Raw genomic sequence first — 18,476 nt, 5'->3', positions numbered from 1 at the left:
CAGAGAGAGACAGAACACAAGTAGGGGAGAAGCAGAGAGAGAAGGAGACAGAGAATCTGAAGCAGGCTCCAGATTCCCAGCTGTCAGCACAGAGCCCGACGTGGGGCTCAAACTCACAAACCGTGAGATCATGACCTGAGCCGAAGTCGGAGGCTTAACCGACTGAGCCACCCAGGCATCCCCTTTTTTCAATTTTTGTTTTCACATTTATTTACTTTTGAGAGACAGAGAGTGACAGGAGAGCAAGTTTTACATTTGTAAACCATGTAAAAGGGACTAAACCTTTGCACACACCAAACAGATGTACAAAGAAGATGTACCTTCTAAAATTTTCAGAATCTTTTTTTTTTTTTTGAACCAGCTCCTATACCTTAGAGCAGCTGGAACAAAAACAAACAATAAAATTGTTAACTTGTCCAATCAATATTATCTTAATTCCCAAGGGCTTTAATAGGCCCTGGAAGGATTTTCTCTCTCCTGTTTAAGCGCTCTGTCATTCAGATCCCCCAACTGCTTGATCTTCCCCTTCAAATCCGGACGATAGCATTCAGGTTGGCCTCTGTCACCTCTCTCTGGTGCTACAATTGTATTTTGAGGTGTCTGGATTCTCACCCGCACAGGTGTGAATGGTTTTGTGTGGCGTTTGGGGTACATTGTAGAACAAAGTGGAAACTTCTGTCTTACCTGAACCGTGGCCTCTTTGTCTAACGCCACACTTTCTCTGGTCTTTCAACCTTCTCAACTTCTGCTAGGCTCTGTGTCCACCCTGGGATGGACCAGAGGCTCATCTGTAGGCTAATCTATCCACTCATCCATTCAAGATTTTATTTTTGGAGTGGCTCCTGGGAAGGCTTGACTTAGGGCCTTTGCAGGTTTTATCGCTGCCAGTCCTTGCCCAAGTTTGAGGTTTCCTCCAACAAAAGAAAAGTGAGGACCAAGGTTTGACACTCAGCCCTCAGACCCCATGTACAGCTATCTCTTCTTCCGCCTTTGTTGGAAGGAACGGCCTTCTGTCATGTGGGAAATGATGCAATGGTGGCCTCTGAGTACATGGTGAGGTAAGTTATACTCAAGCCATGGAACAGGAAGGCTCACAGACCAAATTGAAATGAGTGATGCCCATAGCGTATTTAATTTAGAACACAAAGCGAGACCCACGTGGAAAGAAACACAGTAGCATTACCTGGATTCTGGGTTATGCAGTGTTCACATCTCTACCGCGTAAATGTTCCACCAGGACGGGTGTGCTTAGAGCAGCGTTGAGGTGCCACAAGAGATGGTAACAGACAGGAGTCACCGGGCGGCAACACAAACACCTACTCTGTCGGAGCAAGACCTTAGGGGCAGCTATGTGTGGTCAGAGCGCAGAGCTATAGTTTGCGGATGGTCTACTGAGTCGCCATGGCCTTTTCCCTGAGTGTCTCAAAAAGGGGACACTTAGAGTCACGTGGGTATCACCACTCGGTTCTGGTTTGAGCTTTTATCCATATGAACTGCCTCATGAACCTCATGTGTATCCAGTACATCATAAATATTTACTGTTTAGTTTGCCTTTCCATCTCTTTCTATCTTCGTTCACACACATCGGTTTCACTTATTTAATAATTGCCTGACATGAGCAAGGGTATGTAACTTAAGGGAACATTAAAATACATGCTTATTGGGACGCTTGGGGGGCTCAGTCAGTTAAGCGTCTGACTTTGGCTCAGGTCATGAGCGTCTGACTTTGGCTCACGGCTCGTGAGTTCGAGCCCCGCATCCGGCTCTGTGCTGACAGCTCAGAGCCTAGAGTTTGCTTCAGATTCTGTGTGCGTGTGTCTCTCTCTGCCCCTCTCCCGCTCACGCTCTGTCTGTCTCTCTCTCAAAAATAAAGTCACATGCGCCACCAACTGAGCCAGCCAGATACCCCATATGTTTATTTTAAAACATCCCTATTAATGAACGCTTTTAAAACATCCATTGCATTCATTATCTGTTGTCAGAAATAAACAAACGATTAATTAATTTAGTCAGTTAATGTTTACTATGAGCCTGCTTAGCTTCTGACACTGTACTTGAGCATGTAAAATGCAAGTGAACTGGACTGTTTCTTAACTCCTGTTTCGTGACCTTTAAACAGTGCCAGTACCTGCACAAATGTTCCCCAGTTACATCGATGATCCACCGAATTGAACTGATAACCTTCAACTTTCTAAATATCACAATCTGCTCTTAAAGGAGTATTAGACATGACTTTGGTCCTCAAGGAGCTTTAAAAAAGGCATATTTATTCTTCCTTTCATTCATCTATCCTTAAGACTATAATCAGGCATTGCATAGATTATAGTTTGTAAAAAAAATCTTTATTTGAATTCTGAATGGATTCTTAAATTAGGCAGCATTGGTGGGGTAGGGCTCTGGGATATCAATGTAGAGGAGACAATTCTTAGAATTTTTAAAGGCGCAAAATCTGAGCACAATGTGCGTACTATGCTCCAAGTATGTATGATAGAGAGTCACCTTCTCAACTAACCAGTTCTCTCTCTTTAATTGTGCATGCAAGTTTTGGAAAGAAGAAGTCGTGCCCAAGAAACCAAACAATTTATCTGCAAAAAACTAAAATAAAATAAAAGGGCAAAACAAAAGAAGGAAGGAAGAAGAGAGAAAAGAAAGAAGGAAGGAGAGAAAGAGAGAACAAAACAAAACAAAACACGTATCTGAGATGATGCATTATAGCCAGCCGGGACGCATGAAATACCAGAAATAGCCATTTCTCACCATGGTGGAAACCTATCAGCTTACAAAGATGTCACACTTCCATTACCTGCCACATGAGCAAATTTGGATACATTCTTCACCCCTATTTCCCAGCTATCATGTTGACTTTTCTGCTTCTGGTTTTACTTGCTATCATTCTTTTTCGCATGAACATTTTTCATTAAAAAAAAACCCCACAATTTTCCACCACAGATAATTTCCATGGAGTTTAAGGGTTGTAAATCTCCTAATGATATGTATTGCAGGGTCTTAACCTTTTCATGTAAGTGGTGTCAAACCACAACACTCTTCTTGCAGCCATGTAGGTGTCTTTTGTAACTTCATCAATACATCCTTATTTGATGAAAACAACCAATCAGATGTTGTCTCTTTTTCACTGTCTTTGGATTTTTTGGTTTGATCAGCTTTCTCCTGGGTTCCTGGAAATGCCAGTTACGTAAGGAAGTCTGCCGTGCTTGTAACGTAAGATTTTATTGCCTGTTGGTGTGGACATCTGCCCTGCTGCTACATCTATGCAGCCGTTGCATTGCAAGTCCATTCTGTGTCTTACTCTTGTTGAATGATCTTCAAACAGTGCCAATGCTTATACAGATGTTCTCTAGTGACGTCGATGATCCACTGACTTGAATTGAGGACTTAAACTTGGCTAAATATCACAATCCGCTCTTAAAGGGATAAAACTAGTAACTAAGCGACTAGCGGACGGCTGTTGGATTTGCACGACGGTAGCTCATGTTGATGGGTAGAAAAGGTACCTAACCTTTGACAAGTCAGACACACTCAGAGCCTCCTACTTCGCCTCCACGATAATAACCGTACACTCTGCCTAATAGTCTCTGGCTCAGTGAGCTTTGCAATCCAACGGGGTTCAGAACACCGTCATTTAGAAGCCACTAAAAACTTCAGTGGCTGACCACTTAAACAGAAGTTTGATTTTTAGGAAATTCTGCCTTCCTTGAGATAATATATGGGAAGAAATGGGCATTCAATATTTATGCTCACTTTTGAAAATTACTGTGAAATGATATACAGTCCTACAGTAATCCCAAAGTGAGACAGGAGCAAAGGGACACAGAGAGTCTCGCGCATGTAAATCCTATTTTAAGCTGGGGTACTGGGATTGCTTATATATGCCAATAAAATCTCCACATGTAGCTGAGCAAGCTCTTGGCTGTTATAAAATGTAAATCCTCTCTTAAGAAAACAACTGATTTGAAGCGCATTTCTATCTGTGGATCATGCTGTCAGGATTTTAGTGTTCTAATAACCCAGTTCTAATGAGTTCTTATGATTTATTCAATAAGGACTAAAGGTCTTTTATATAATTGTTACCTTGCTGGCTAATACCGTAGGAAATGTTATATAATTTTACATAGATATATTATTTAGTTCACGTCCTTGAATAATCAAAACAATTAATCATAATTTCTTATTAAATAAGTCACCACTGTCAAAATTACTTTTATTCCTTAGGCTGGAAATCTTTGCTTAAAATTTCCCAGAAAAAATTCTGTGAAGTATAAACTCTCTTCAGGTAGATAAAAGTCATTTTAACTGTAAAGAATTGTCAGGTGAGGGACACCCGGGTGGCTCAGGTGGTTAAGCCTCTGACCGGCTCAGGTCATGGTCTTGTGGTTTGAGAGTTCGAGCCCCATGCCAGGCTCTGTGCTGTCAGCTGGAGCCCAGAGCCTGCTTCAGTTTCTGTCTTTCTGTCTCTCTCTGCCCCTACCATACTTGCACTCTGTCTCTCTCTCAAAAATAAATAAAATAAATAAAATAAAATAAAATAAAATAAAATAAATTAATAAAATAAAAAATAAATAAAATAAATAAAAATAAAATAAAATAAATTAATTAAAATTTTTTAATAAATTAAAAATTATAAATTTTAAGAAATTTTTTTCAAAAATAAATAAAATAAAATAAAATAAAATAAAATAAAATAAAATAAAATAATAAAATAAAAAATAAATAAAAATAAAATAAAATAAATTAATTAAAATTTTTTTAATAAATTAAAAATTATAAATTTTAAGAACTTTTTTCAAAAATAAATAAAATAAATAAAATAAAATAAATTAATTAAAAATTTTTTTTTTTAGAAATAGGTGAATGAAGTCAATAGTTACAGATTCCATTTTGTTCAGGGAATTATGTAAATGGATAAAGAGAGGGAGTTCAGCCCTGAATATTAGTATTACCCTTTTTAAATTTTTGTCTGATTTGATTTTATTTTTATGGGTTTTTGATTGTCAAATGAAGTTAAGTGACCTTTTGTCCATATCTACTAGAATAAATAAGGATGTCCATACTTCCTATTGGTTCCTCTGACTGCGATGAGACAGTCACTCACATTGATATAGTCAGTGTAAGGCGGACCATTGGGTTAAGGGGACATCGAACTTAAAATTCATGTCACTGGGAGTGTCGGTACCTCCTTAAGAAGTTAAAGTACTCGTGAAATTTCTGTGATTTGGATTTGATGTGTGTAGTACCATTGTCATTTTCTCCTACGTTCTCCCCTTCGCTGGGATCACACTTCTAACAGGGTGTCTGGACTTTCTCAAATACATTTACTCGGCCAACATCTGTAGTACTTCTCTATGTCAACCACTGAAATTAGCATCAGAGACACAGGTGAATATGTTAACTAGACTTTATTGCAGTGATCACTTAACAAGGTATAAAATATAGAATCACGATACTGTACATCTGAACCTGACATAACGTTACATGTCAATGATACCACAATAAAACAATTTCTGTGGAACTGTTGAGAAGTTAATAGGTGCTTGAAAACTGAATAACTTCAGTCGCTGATGAGACATTGAAGCATTTTGTTTGTCGGTAATTGGTGGAAGAGAGGCTGTTTGGAGTTATGCTTACGTATTTCTGCACCCTGATGTATGAAGGAGTTATACGTGTAATTTCATGTGTAATTTCACATGTAATTACATGTGTCAGTCATGTAATTTTCTCTGGCTTCCGTGCTATTTCAGGCCATAAATTCCTGTACTGTTTTCTTAGAGGTTGTTTAAAACAGTTCTATGATTTGTTATGTAATTCATACAGAAGAATACGTATAGAATATATATCATCTATGAAGCATATCAATAGTATCTATAATACTTTTACGTATACATAAAAACTTGCCACTGGATTTAAATTAGAATATTACCCATATAGAGAGCTGTTCCTAATACTACATTTTTATTCTGTATCTATGCAACCCTTCCCTGATTATATAACAACATCCAAGTATTTTCAAGTTCCTGTTATTATTTCTTCCTTGATGAAGCAGTTGGATTTTATGTAAGTTGTATTTTAATAAAGCTATTAAGAAACAAGACATGAAAAACAAGGTGAAATCAAGGTTATTAATAATTTTGTTGAATTTCTCAGATCTTTATCAGGTTTCTGTAAGCAAGACCTAGGCCTTGCATAATTGACAGGATAGTTATGAAACCTCCAAGTATGGTGCTATGTTTTTTACATTATCCCTATGTTCTATAAATTTTTCCTTTATATATTTTATTTTTTTTTTAATTTTTTTTCAACGTTTATTTATTTTTGGGACAGAGAGAGACAGAGCATGAACGGGGGAGGGGCAGAGAGAGAGGGAGACACAGAATCGGAAACAGGCTCCAGGCTCTGAGCCGTCAGCCCAGAGCCCGACGCGGGGCTCGAACTCACGGACCGCGAGATCGTGACCTGGCTGAAGTCGGACGCCCAAACGACTGCGCCACCCAGGCGCCCCTCCTTTATGTATTTTAAAAGTATTTTCAGGTGCATATATTTTCCAGGTGTGTGGAATATTTTCTCACGTGGTGACAATATTCTCTACTGCAAAAACTATTCTATCTTAAAGTCTATCTATTCTGACATAAATATTGTTCTCCCGATTTTCTTTTGGCTAGTGTTTTCCACATTTTCCCCACATTTTTCAATCGTACAGTGGCATTACATTTAAATGTATTTCTTATGACTAAGGTAGCACAGAGCTGTTTTTGAATCCAATCTGTTTTGAAGTACATAAATACATGTCTCAGTTTATCAGTTTAAATATAGTTTACATATTTAATTATTATACATATTTTATATATTTAATTATATAAATATGTCAATATTTAAATAAGCATAACATATGTTAATACTTAAATACACATTGAATACAGTCAGACTTTTCAGTTTTATTTGTGCTTCCCTTCTATTCTGTTTTTTTCTTTCTTTTCTCTCTCATTTTGTTTCTATTTTCTTAATCTCTTGCTTAGTTTGATTCCTTTTCCTCCTTCTATCCCACTAATATATCAGACAAAAAATCTATTTCTAGTCATTTATTATTAATTTTTGAAAACTGGTTACACTTCCTTAGCTATACTTACTTATCAGAGCCTATAATGAATTTGGTCTTAAAACACCTTGCCCCACCTCTCGCACCATGAAAAAAATGTAGAGACTTTTCGATACTTAAGATCATGTATTCAATTTAAATTCCATTTTCGTCTATTTAATTCTCTCATTTGTGGGAGGGAATCTACTGTAGGCTGTTCTTGTTTAGTTTAACATACATTTCTACTAACTTTTTTGCTCATGATTCCTTCTTGTATTTCATTCCTCCTACCCTAGGTCATTTTTATTCCTGTGAAATTATTTCCTTTGAGAGCAAGTTTTGTAAAGGCATTTGGTAGTAACCTGTTCATTTTAGTTTCATCTGAAAATGTCTTTGTTATGTCGCTTGTAAGACAATACACAAAGTATTCCTGTGTGTCAACATAAAGTCAATATTAAGTTTATTTGCCTGTTTTCCACTAATGAAATAGCTGTGGGATTGTGTCTTCACTATCTCCTCTGCTAGCTGCTTATAACTTTACCATAGTAAACTTGTTTGCATTTTATATATTGGTGGGTTTCATAAAACTATTCCCCTGCTACCAAATACCTACTTTATAACCCAAGGAAGTAATTTTGGAGGTCAATTCTTATTTTTCTTAAAGATTGTATTTTTAAGTAATCTCTACATTCACCATAGGGCTAAACTCACAACCCCGAAATCAAGAGTCACATGCTTCACCAACTGAGCCAGCCAGGTGCCCATGTCAGTTCTTATTTTTAAATAAAATGAGTATTCTGAAAGCCTCGTAGGAATATGTTACCAAAATGTCATCTATCTTGGATGTCTGATATTATAATCTTTAGGATTTTATCACTTTATCTAAAGAAAATTAACTGACCAAACTGTGCATAACACAAGTGATGTATCTCTTAGAAAGAAAAATCTTTGTTAATTGTAGTCCTAATGGCAAGCTTTGAGAAAGTTTCTCATCTTACACATGGTTTTGTTTATTTCATTTTCCATGTATGCACTAAACTTTTTATAGTTTGTCATAAAACACGTAAGGTTTATTTTGAGACTGAAATGGATAATCAATTACAAATGATAGACACAGGTGTCTGCTAAGTGATCAGTATGATGGTTCTTCCTTTCTTGGGTTCAGAACCAATGGATTTGTTTTTCTTCACTGAATTTATTATTTCTTTAGATCAGGATTACTATTGGTAAATGAAACTAAAAATTCTCACTGTGGATTTATAGTCAAGACTATGTTTTTAATGTTTGTTTTTGAGAGAGAGATAGAGAGACAGAGTGTGAGCGGGGGAGGGGCAGAGAGAGAGGGAGACACAGAATCCCAAGCAGGCTCCGGGCTCCGAGCTGTCAGCCCACAGCCCGACGTGGGGCTCGAACTCACGACCTGCGAGATCATGACCTGAGCTGAAGTCGGACGTTTAAACGACTGGGCCACCCAGTCGCCCCAAGACTATTTTTTAAAGTCTCCTTTCTAACCCCAAAACTTCAGTCAGATGAAATCAGGAGAACCTTGAGTCAAATAAATAGTTTCTGTCTTCTATTTTTTCTGTGATAAAACAATGGCGTCCATCATCCTACCTCTCATTTTACAAGGTGGAAGGTGGGAAAGGCTGTTATAAATCTAGTAGTCTAAACGCTTCAATCTTTGGGAAGGAAAGGTAGTCCCAGATTAGTGATGCAGAAGCATGAGAAGTAGCAAAGCTCATTAACTTGTTTGTTAGTCAAGAAGAGAACCCATTTGGTGCCTGGATCTGTCTCTCTCTCTCAAAAATAAACATTTAGGGGCTCTTGGGAGGCTCAATCAGTTAAGCGTCTGACTTCAGCTCAGGTCGTGATCTCAAGGTTCGTGGGTTTGAGCCCCACTTTGGACTCTGTGCTGACAGCTCAGAGCCCGGAGCCTGGTTTGGATTCAGTGTCTCCCTCTCTCTCTGCCCCTTCCCCCTCGCACTCTGTCTCTCTCAAAAGTAAACATTAAAAAAAATGTTTTTTAAAGAAGATAACTCATTTTTTTTTCCATGACGCAGACTTGTTTCTTTTTGCCTCAGGAGCCACAAAACAAGCAACAGTCTTAGCTTATCGATGGATGGAAAATAGCTAACATTTACCATGTCACTGAATTCTCAGAATACTCCTATGAAATATTTACTATTGTTATCCTGATTCTGTAAGTAGGCACATTGGGGCACAGAAAGGTTAATTAAGTAACTCACCCAGAGCTACATAGTTTTAGTGAATGGCATGGCTGCAAACCCATTAGTCAGACCCAGAAAACCGCTCTCAACCAACACCAAATATGGCTACTTCCTGTATCATTTAGTCAAATGGAAAGTAAATTTTGAGGAAAAATTCTTGGTTTTAAGTCAGGTGAAGATTCACTTTGGGTTGAATTTTTCTTTTCCTGGTGAAAGAGTGAAAACGCGAAAGAGTGAAAAGTGGGCTTTTGTTCTGGAGAAGTCCTGAGAAAGAGTTAAGTAGACGGAGGCTGAGATTTCATCCAGGTGGCTGGATTGGAAAAAACCTAACTATTCTTCCATATATTCAGCTAGAAGGGCGCAAATGTGGACCCAAGAAATAACGATAGAAAACAAAAAAGAGAAAGAGAAAACTCTCCACAGAAAAGCTCCAGGGAGATAGAAGAATTCAGCAAAAAGAATTTGCTCCTCAAATGCAATGTGATCCAAACTGGGGAGCTTGACTCATATTTGCTTCCAGGTCACTGAGAGGAGGCACTACAAGTTTCAGGGATTTTAAAAAATTATACTGAGTCCTGGATTCTTATCAAAGAACATGTTAAAATATCTTGGCGATTCCTAGAGGTGATGAGTCTTTAACTGATTTTAACTGTATTTGCTAAAGGCACACAGCGAAATGGACTACGCTTTAATAAAGGGCTTAAGAAAAAAAATCATTGAATTTGGGGTAACACCCAGTGAATTCTACCAATAGTTCTGCCAACAACATGCCTGTAAGCAAATTATAGGAAAATACTGACGGTGTTTGGCTTGAGCAGGGTCTCAAACTAGGAGCCACATCAAATCCACCAGCAAAGATGCTTCATCTGGGCAGCGTAGAGTTTTGAAAAATTAGATCTGATTTGTCCTTGGGCAGACCCGGCACGTCAGTAGACTGTGGCACCAGCACTCCCAAGTGGTTTGTGCTCTCTGCCGTTCCTGGCCCCTGATGCTATGCGGATTTCCCACCTCTGGTTTAAGCGTGAGATTTGTTCAAGAGGATAGCGACAGGGGCACTGAGACTCGGCAAAGTTGTAGAAGAAATCCACTCCTAATCAAATACGACCATTACGATTAATGAAGTGGATGGAGTCATCGGCTCTAATTCTCCCCTCCCAGCAACTGTGCTCTCTGCCAGGAAATGCCTTAGTGACATCCCTCTGTGAGTCACGTCTCGGCCTCCCGTGCTCGAGTTTGGGCACAAGACTTGCCTTCCCAGATAGAATGAGACAGTGGTGACCGTGTGTTAACGCTAAGCCTCGGCCTCCAGAAGCCTTGTGTGTTTTTGCTTGCTCTCTTGTGTTTCTGCCACAACCATGGTATCAGGATGTTTGGGCTAATCACTGGGCTTCGGAGGAGATAGTACACAAATGAATATGCATGATGAACATGCATTTAAAAAATATTCACATGTTCAAAATCGCTAGAAAAATCAAACCGTGCAAATTACATCCCTGAAAGATCGTATGTTGCATATCAAATTAGGAATTAAAAAAATACTGTGTGCTCCGGGTGCTTACTTTTGGGATGTGGGAGCAAAGATAGGGTGTTAATACACGTTTTTGTAGGTTTGTGGATTACCTCCACCTTTCTGGAAAACATTTTGGAATATAGTGTCAGAGACATTCAAAATATTCCTAAGAATTTTTTACCTTAATAATTCTACATTGACGAATTTTGCCTTAAAATAGAATTGTGCAATTCTAAGTACACAGATCTTCATAGCTTTTCACAGCTTTGTTTATAATAGCAAAACATCAGAACTCACAGTAGGTAACTGAACTTAAATGATGACCCCAAAATATAATTGGATTCTATAAAGTCATTAAGAATATTGTTAAAGACGTACATGTCCTGACTTAGAAAGAAATAGAGAAGAAATGGATAAATTGCCAAAGAAAGAAAGTTACAGAACCATATCTAGATAATTATATCTCTCTTTTGTGCAAAACTATTCAAATGTACTTTACATAAAAGTTAAAAGTCTATGCCACAAATGTAAAACAAGTAATGTAAATTTTATCATTCATGCCTATCTGTACTTTGCAGTTTTTTGTAAGTATATTTTTACTCGTGTAATTAAAAATTAAATAACAAAGTGGGGTGCCTGCGTGGCTCGGTCAGTTTAGTGTCCAACTCTTGATTTTGGCACAGGTCATGACCCCAGGGTCATGGAATGGAGCCCCAGTTGGGCTCCATACTGAGCATGGAGACTGCTTAAGATTTTCTCTCTCTCTCTTTCTCTCCTCCATCTGCTCTATCTCTCTCTCTCAAATAAAGAAAATTAATTAAAAAATTAAATAACAAAGGCACCCCTCTCTCCCGCTTAACATGGCTGATTCAATATTTTACAGTAGCTAAAAAACAGATCAAACCTGTTCTTTGGCTGTAAATTAACTCTTGAATTCTATTTCTACCCTTTTATCCTGTGTCCAAAGTCTCTCCTCCTTAGTGGTTACTTCTGCTCCTGATCCTACTCTATTTTAGGTTTAACATGAACAGTCAAGGGATCCTTGGGTTTTGGTTTTCCCTCCTGCCTTCACTGCCGAAATATAAAAAGGTAAAAAATAAAATGTGGATTTTTCAAAATTCGCCTTTATAATCACAATACAAATTTTTACTTCTAATTTTCGTTTTTCTAAATATATATATTCCAACTCTTCCTAAATTATCTGTATCATACTTATAATAATTTCATTGTCTACAAAGGAGAGACTTAGAAAGATCATACATTTGGGGTGCCTGGGTGGCTCGGTTAAGCGTCTGACTTCAGTTCAGGTCTCCGACTGCAGCTCAGGTCATGATCTCGCCGTTTGTGAGTTTGAGCCCCGCGTGGGGCTCTATGCTGACAGCTCGGAGCCCGGAGCCTGCTTTGGATTCTGTGTCTCCCTCTCTCTCTGCCCCTCCCTGACTCACACTCTGGCTCTCTGGCTCTCAAAAATAAATAAACATCAAAAAAGGGGGAAAAAAAGAAAGATCATACATTCAACAATAAATATTTGGTAGTTTTAATCACTGTAACACCCCTCACAGTTCAAAACATGGCTATGTTGGTGGCTCCTCACATGGAAAAAATCTGTAGAATTAGGGGGGAAAATGAATGTTGAACATTTATTGAGTGTTTAACTCTCTTACTGACTGTTGCTAACATTAAGAAATGAAGGTAGGCAACCTGACTTTGCTAATGACCTTGAAAATATAGAAATTAATTTCATGCTTGTATTTGTCTTTCTAATAAGTGGCATCCAGACAAAAGTTTTTAGCATCATCTGGCCCAACCACTGGAAGGAATCTTAGGCTAGAATACCAGGACAAATCAAATGTGAAGTCAGTAATTTTCTCATCACTCATGGCTGCTGTGAAATGCAGTCAATGTCTAATCTTCTGTAATAACTACAACTGTGTGCCAATTCCCTTAGTGCTCTGCTAAATATAGAATTTTACTTATTTTGATTTGGGGTCTTTTTTGTGATAATCTTTATCAGTTTTATCTTTTCTTTCAAAGTATTCATACTTACTTCCATTGCTCAACCAACAAAAGGATTTCTTTGAAGAGAAATCCTCAGTCATTGAGCTCAGAAACGATTCCTCTCCCTATTTCCAGGAATCAAAGTACAGATTGAATCGAGTTCTTCTGATAGCTTTAGTTTGGTTTTATTTTTTCCGTAGTTCTCAGAAGAAAATAAACTTTAAATGTTGAACTTACTAAAATAATTATACATAAATTAGAAAATAGTGATTTCTGAGTCTCTTTAAGAATATCTTTATTTCTCTTTTTAAAGTAATCTCCACACCCAACATGGGGCTTGAACTCCCGACTCTGAGATCAAGAGTCATGTACTCTACTGACTGAGCCAGCCAGGTGCCCCATTTCCATCTTTTAAAACCACCAAAATAAATACATAGGAAAATATACATAGGAATAAAACACACGTAGGAATAAAAGCCATTTCAAGGACCCAGATAGGCTTCTCTCTAATACTTAATAATGGAGATGTAGATATTTATCTAAGGAATAGAAACTTCATTATTTCTTTATAAGAATCTAAGTTTAAGTTAAGAACTTGTAAGTTATTAACATTTTTCCAAGAAGGTCTTGGGAAATATGAACCAGATAGTTTAAGAAAGCGTCAGATATAACTAGACTTTAATGTGTTTTTCCACAGAAAGGGACTTCTTTCTTCTCAAAGTTGAATTGATATTATAAATTGAATTATTTTATTTTGCCAACGAAAAGTAATTATATACTCAGCCTAGTTACATGACTATCATCATTTAAATAGCTGTATGACTTTTGAGTTATTAACGTCTGCAATTCCACATGTCCAGTCATGAAAGGAGGTTAAATATAATCTCAAGTATGCATTCCCTCAGATATTCGTTTGTTCTGCCCTCATTCAAAAGTCATTTTGGAGTCTGCGTTCATGACAGAGCCTGGAAATACAGCCACAAACAAGTAAGGCATTGTGTCTGCTTCCTCAAGCTTCCCTGCTGATAGGAAAATCCAATCCTGAAGACAACTGTCAAAGAGTATTAATGGTAGAGTTAGATCGAGGTGCCGTGGAGCGCTGTGGAAGGTCAACCCACTCACTGTCCAAGGGAGGTTCCCTTTGGACCTAAGGTAGCATTTAGGACCTAAGGTAGGAGCAGTTTTAACTGGTGCTGAAAAATGAATAGTAGCTCCTATGAACTCTTCTAAAACAATGAACTGTATGGACAAGCACAGTCTAAGTGAAGGGGACCACGTGGTGTAAAATCACGAACATGGGCACAGAATGAAAAGACAGGAAGGGAAATATTAAAAAAAAAATTTTTTTAATCTTTATTTTTGAGAGAGAGAGAGAGAGAAAAAGAGAGAGAGAGAGAGAGAGAAAGAGAGAGAGAGAGAGAGAGAGCTCAAGCAGGGGAGGGCAGAGAGAGAAGGAGACCAGAATTCAAAGCAGGCTCCAGGCTCTGAGCTGTCAGCATAGAGCCCGATGTGGGGCTCGAACTCATGAACCGGGAGATCATGGCCTGAGCCCACGTCGGACTCTTAACTGACTGAGCCACCCAGGGGCCCCTGGAATATTTTTAAGATACACCAATTCCACCTTTTGTCCTCTTCATTTATACCTTAGAGTACTGTTGACTCTGGACATCCATGTCTGATCTTGAAAGATATTGAGGTTAGTAGGAGAACAACACTGGCAGTTTTCTAAAAGGCAAATTGATAATATTCAAATTGTGTATGTATGTATATATACATGTAATCGAGCATGTCCCTCTTGGAATCAATGTTCAACAGGTGCTTATATATATAAACAGAAATTTATGCTCAGTAACAGCAAATGTTGGGAGAAAACTCAACAATGGGGGAATAAAAATAAATACATTTTCACAATATACAAAGTTAGAAATGTGACGCTCAGAAAGTTAGTGTAAGTAGTGAAAAAACATCTAAATTGGGATAAGACAAAGCTTTTCTACACTGATTATGTATTATTTGAATAGTAAGAAAATTAATATAATTTGCTCTTTTTAAATTTTTATTTTTAAGATACCTATACATCACTTGAATCAGATCATTCTGTAGGGTTGGGAGCCATCTCCACCTCGCTAATATTCTAATCTATTGAAAACCTTTCATTTACAGCATTTCATTGAGTCTACTTCCCAAGCTTGAGAAAAAAAAAAAAATGGCCACACTGGTAGCTTCTAAAGTGGTAGAAATCCATAGAATTGGGGGGAAAAGGAAATGCTGAAGATTTATGGAGTATTTATTTAACTCCCTGGAAGATACAAAGCTCAGCAACGTACATCTATGATCTGGTTTAATCCCTTGCGACAACAACAGCACCACAAGCAAGGTGATATGAAGCCTCTTTGTATCTCGGACAGGCTGACGTTCAGAGAAATCAAGCGACCGTCCCAAGGTAAGGTGGCCACTCTGTGACGGGGCTGGGGTTCAAAACCAGGATGCTTGAAACTGCAGCCCGAGCTATTACCAAGTTGAATTGACGCTATGATGACACTCATCTTGGTGATGCAGAAACTGAGTTCCTCCGTCCAAACTGTAATGCCATACATCTCTTAAAGCTGCTGCTGATTTTCAAATCGATGTGTTCTGAGGCTAAATCTCATGGTTTTGCCCACTACCTTACGTCTATGTACTTGAGATGCAACGTCTTTTCAGTGACCGGCAATAGCTGAATTTTCAAAAATAAGTAAAGTGCAAGGGACGGCCTGAGGGTAACAATGTTCCTGGCGATTTCCCTGTCGGCCTTCCTAACTCCATAACTTGAACAAATAAATATGCTCTGTGGTTGGTGTGGCCGGAAGCTCTGGGAGCCTGGTGTCACTCATTTCAACTTAGTGCAAGCCCTTGACGGGTTTCTTGTTGAGACCCTCCTGTGTTACCTCCAGGGCTACAAGGTGGTATCACCACGGGCTCTGGACCTTCCTCGCCTTCAGATTCCTGGGTCGAATGTCAGCCGTTTAAAATATATATCTGGTCTGATTTGATGACAAATGCGTGAAAATATATTTTAAACAAATAAAAACTCAACTGCTATCCCGGGTAGTTGATTAGAAATGAAGCACCGACAGTAACAAAGACATTATCTGCCAGTTTCTCAGTTGTCTTCTGATCCAGTTTACCTGGAAAATAAAGCTTCTGAGTAGAAGGGTAACGATAACAGACTACATCTGATAAATAAAAATAAGGAGTTTCCTCCGCTCCTTGAAACGGGGCCATCCACAGCTCATCACTGAGGTGGAAACCAATCATCTCTCAGCCTACAGTAATGTCATGATAGTATAACTGATCCACTCAATGGTCTTCTGCAGGCAATTTTTTTAAATTTTTTAATGCTTATTTATTTTTGAGAGAGAGAGAGAGAGAGAGAGAGAGAGAGAGAGAGAGCATGAGCAGGAGAGGGGCAGAGAGAGAGGGAGACACAGTATGTATGTGAACTGGTGCTTACCTCTGTCACGGTGTGAGAAACAAATTAAAAGCATCATTGCAATTTGTGTTTGTGGAGGAAGATGACTCAGAAAACAAGCTGACTTTACAGGACTTTAAAAAACTATGTGGCAGGTATTTATAGCGTTGTGCTAGTAACAAAGTATTTTCGTTTCCTCATTCAGGCACGTGTGGAATTTCTTTTGGAAATTCTTTTGGAATAGTACTCCATTAGCCCACGATTTGAACCTTAATAGTATTTATTTGTAAATATTGCACAAATCAAAATTTTCCTTTCCGATTCTCCTTTCTTTTTACTCATCCCAAATTTCAAAATAGTTCAACTTCAAAATAGCTTCTTTTTGTTGTTTTTTTAAAACTTGTAGGCTGTGTTCTATATGCGGCTTGTTCTATATTAAACTTGTATACTGTGTTCCAAATGGAGCTCTTTCTGGAATATTTCTGTATGCAGTCTCTGCTCTGGGATCCACTTATCTGCCTCATTAATTTCCCTTTTTCTGTTAGATCACATTCATTATCATACCCACGGGCTCCAGCATTTCCCATCGTAAAAAACAGACCTGGACTCCAGTGTTCTCCTCCCAAGAGCCCATTCCTTATTCACAGAGAAATTCAGAATTCACTTCCTTCCCTTTCTGTTCTCTCTTGCATTCTTCCCTCTCGCTCTTCTTCTCCACTACACCGATGTTCTCCTCATGGCTATCAAAGTCCATGAGCCTTACAATTAAGGTATATATATCCATTATTCACATTGGACACGGGATCCCAGCAGCGTCTGCCATAAAGGCCGATCCCTCTTTCAGGATACACTCCTTGGCTTCTGTGAAAGCACGCTTTCTTGGGTTTCCTCCTCTCTCTCCTTAGCGAATGTCTTGTCTCAAAATATGTGTTACAGACTTAATATTTGTTTCGTTAAGGGTTTTTGGTGAGGTTTTTATCTTGTTTTTTCATTTGGAACAAATTTGTCTCTTTCTTCATTTTGCTTGACTGCATGAATTAGACAAAAAAGCCATATACCACATTCTTGAAAGGGTGGGTGGCCCCCAGGGGCATCTGGCTGGCTCAGTTGGTAGAGCATGCTACTCTCGATCTTGGGATTGTGGGTTCCAGCCCCACATTGGGAGTAGAGATTACTTTATAACACTGAAAGAGTGGCCTCCTGTAGGAGAGGAGACTTACCATTCAGCCTAGACTTACTTAGCACTTGGCTCTTCTCAACCCTTGTGATTGTCTAAGCAGCAGTCTGATGAAGTTGCTTCCAGCTTATCTCTACTCTCAGGCAAAAGACCCCAAACCCAAACAACCCCCTCCAGGCCATAAGGACTGCCTTGAGCCAGCAAGACCCCACCCATTACAACGACCAACTTGACCTTCAATGCCTACCAGCAAGTCTGCTCTGACCTTTACCTCACGCTTTCCTTTAACCTGGAAGTATTTTCCGCACTTTGGTAGACCCTCTTTGAGATGTTACTCCACCGTTTTCCAGGGTTGGCCTCACTGAAATAAATTCCTTTCTTAATTAATCAGTGCTTGCTTCTCTGCCTTTCGATTTGGCGGCGGTGAGTGGCTGAAGCTGGTCTGTCTGGGACCCCAGAGCCCTGAGCTCCAGCTCCAGCAGGCTTTTAAGGGCTCTTTCTCTGTTGTCCTGAGGAACCCACAAAAGTAAGGCCACTGGCCACCAGAGCCTGGCGGGATGGAGGTGTGGGGGGGAGGGGGCAACCACAAACAGCAGGGTTTCAGAAAAGTGTATAAGCTCTTTTCTGGGAGGCAGGGGTGAGCTGGAGCCAGGCGGGGGGGGGGGGGGGGGGGGGGGGCCCCCCCCGCCAGGCTCCGCAGCACCCTGTTCCCAGACAGCGCCTCCTGGATCCGGAGTCGTGTGCCAAACTGGAAGCCTGCCTCTCCCCCATCAAGGCTTCAGAACAAGAGATCCTGGGGGAAGGGGGAGGGGCGTGTTTCAGTCTGCTATGTGTTCCTTGCAAGGTGGCGGTCGCTTAGAACTGCCCCTCTGCTTGTTACAGTCCTGGGGGGACCCAGGCCAGAGATCGAGGGCTACCCTTGGAGGCAGCCAAGAACCATGAGCACCAGTTGCGAGCTGCGTGTGCAAACTCACCTCGGGAGACGGGAGACGGGAGACCCTCAGCTCCGGGGTAGGCTGGCTGGG

The sequence above is a fragment of the Herpailurus yagouaroundi genome, unplaced genomic scaffold, assembly GCF_014898765.1.
Source record: "Herpailurus yagouaroundi ecotype Mexico unplaced genomic scaffold, PumYag 250, whole genome shotgun sequence".
Taxonomy (NCBI): Eukaryota; Metazoa; Chordata; class Mammalia; order Carnivora; family Felidae; genus Herpailurus; species Herpailurus yagouaroundi.
This window is presented reverse-complemented; position numbering follows the sequence as displayed.